Source organism: Cucurbita pepo, unplaced genomic scaffold, assembly GCF_057944985.1.
Source record: "Cucurbita pepo subsp. pepo isolate OVF unplaced genomic scaffold, ASM5794498v1 scafford_24, whole genome shotgun sequence".
Classification (NCBI taxonomy): domain Eukaryota; kingdom Viridiplantae; phylum Streptophyta; class Magnoliopsida; order Cucurbitales; family Cucurbitaceae; genus Cucurbita; species Cucurbita pepo.
Window position 1 is genome coordinate 237,501 of NW_028257929.1, and position 2,500 is coordinate 240,000.

Here is a 2,500-nt window from a genome sequence, read left to right on the forward strand (position 1 = left end):
ACTCAACGAGGTTCATCCCGGACACCCGAAGGCACCCAGTTCCACCCCACCTTGCATGTTTCATCATCGTACCAGCCATCAACCATCCTCAAACCAGCCCAAGTTGGAAGGAAACATTCCGTTCTCAACAGGTCTCATGTCGCACGCCCAAAGGCATTTGACACCGCCCCACCGTGCATGTTCTGCTACCACGCAGCCTTCAAAACATAGGGCTGGCCCAAGAAAGGGAGGCATACACCACAACAACGTCCCACACTCAACGAGGTTCATGCCGCACGCCCGAAGGCACCCGGCTCCACCCCACCTTGCATGTTTCATCGTCATACTAGCAACCATCCACAGTTCCTCACACCAGAGATTCCCAATTAGAAGGCAACATCGCAACATTCCGTGCTCAATGAGGCTCGTGTCGCACGCCCAGAGGCACCCGATTCCAACCAGCCGAACATGTTCTGGCACCACCGGCCTTCAAAACATAGGGCTGGCCCAAGGCTGGCAGGCATCACCACAACGTCACACACTCAACGAGGTTCATGTCGCACGCCCGAAGGCACCCGGCTCCACCCCACATTGCATGTTTCATCATCGTGCCAACCATCAACCATCCTCAAGCCAGCCCAAGTTAGAAGGCAACATCGCAACATTTCATTCTCAACAAGGCTCATGTCGCACGCCCAAAGGCACCCGACACTGCCTCACCGTGCAAGTTTCGCCACCGCATCGCCGCCGTCAACCGCCCTCATCCGCCGACCACCACCCCCACGCCCCAAGCATATGCCCATGTGCGGCGCATAGTGCTTGGGGCGTGGGGGTGGCGGAAGATATAGGGGTACCCCCGTGCCCAGCCCATGCAGACTAGTCACCCCCCTATATAGTACATTTTGAGGCATTTTTGGTCTGCCAGGCCTAGATACGATTTTTCTGAGCCATCATACGGTCAAATATCTCAAGTTTTAGATTGTTTTTTTCCATGAACTCGATTGATTCATGAATGGGACATTGTAATGGATCTAGAAATCAAGTTTCATAATTTTTCAACCAACCAATTTTTTTTAATGAATTTTTAAATATTAAATAATAAGAAATTAGAAAAAATAGCTAGAGCCGTCAAAAAAATCTGAAATTTTGTGGGAATCATTCTTTCATGTTGCTTAGCTCCCAGAAAAAAAATTACAAAAAAACAACAACTCCACATGTAATTTCACAATTAATGGGTGATGGATGGGGCGTGGGCGGGGCAGGGCGGGGCGCGCGCGCGCGAGAGAAGGCGGGCGGGGCGGGGCTGGGCGGGGCGCGCGCGCGAGAGAAGGCGGGCGGGGCGGGGATGGGCGGGGCGCGCGCGCGGGAGCACGCGGGCGGGGCTGGGCGGGGCGCGCGCGCGGGAGCACGCGGGCGGGGCTGGGCGGGGCGCGCGCGCGCGGGAGCACGCGGGCGGGGCTGGGCGGGGCGCGCGCGCGGGAGCATGCGGGCGGGGCTGGGCGAGGCGCGCGCGCGCGGGACAACGTGGACGGGGCGGGGCTGGGCGCGCGCAGGCGGGAGCACGCGGGCGAGGCGGGGCGGGGGGCGCGCGCACGCGGGAACACGCAGGTGGGGCAGGGCGGGCGAGCACGCAGGACCATTCCGACACCACCTCACCGTGGGCATTCCGCCACCATCAATCGGCCTCGACCTCCGACCACCACCCCCGTGCCCCAAGCATATGCCCATGTGCGGCACATAGTGCTTGGGGCGTGGGGGTGGCGGAAGATATAGGGGTACCCCCGTGCCCAGCCCATGCAGACTAGTCACCCCCCTATATAGTACATTTTGAGGCATTTTTGGTCTGCCAGGCCTAGATACGATTTTTCCGAACGGTCATACAGTCAAATATCTCAAGTTTTATATTGTTTTTTTTCCGTGAGCTGGATTGATTCATTAATGGGACATTCTAAAGAGTTTAAAAATCAAGTTTCATAATTTTTCAACCAACCAATTTTTTTTAATGAATTTTTAAATATTAAATAATAAGAAATTAGAAAAAATAGTTATAGTTGTCGAAAAAATCTGAAATTTTGCGGGCATAATTCTTTCAAGTTGCTTAGCTCCCAGAAAAAAAAAATAATAATAAAACAACCACTACACACGTATTTTGACAATTAAATGGGTGATGGGTGTAAAAACAAGGTCATGGTGGGCGTCTTGGTCTAATGTACCTACTCTTGTATCAAAACTCTTCATTTCATTGTTTTAGATAACCAAAAGAAAAAAATAATTCATCACTCTTTTCTTAGTTCATTTCATTGATGATGTTTTTATAGTCCAAGGCTTATACATGTTCTTACTTTCCACGGATGTTAGGTGTGATGAATTGTTGTTGGGTGTGATGATTTTTTATGGAGGTAACATCCAACACTTTTGATATGATTGTAGGTATGTTTGCGTTGGAGGGTGTTGGTGGACATTATGAGTGTGTAAGGGTGCATGAGGTGTTGGTAGGGCATGTATCGCACATAGCATAGGA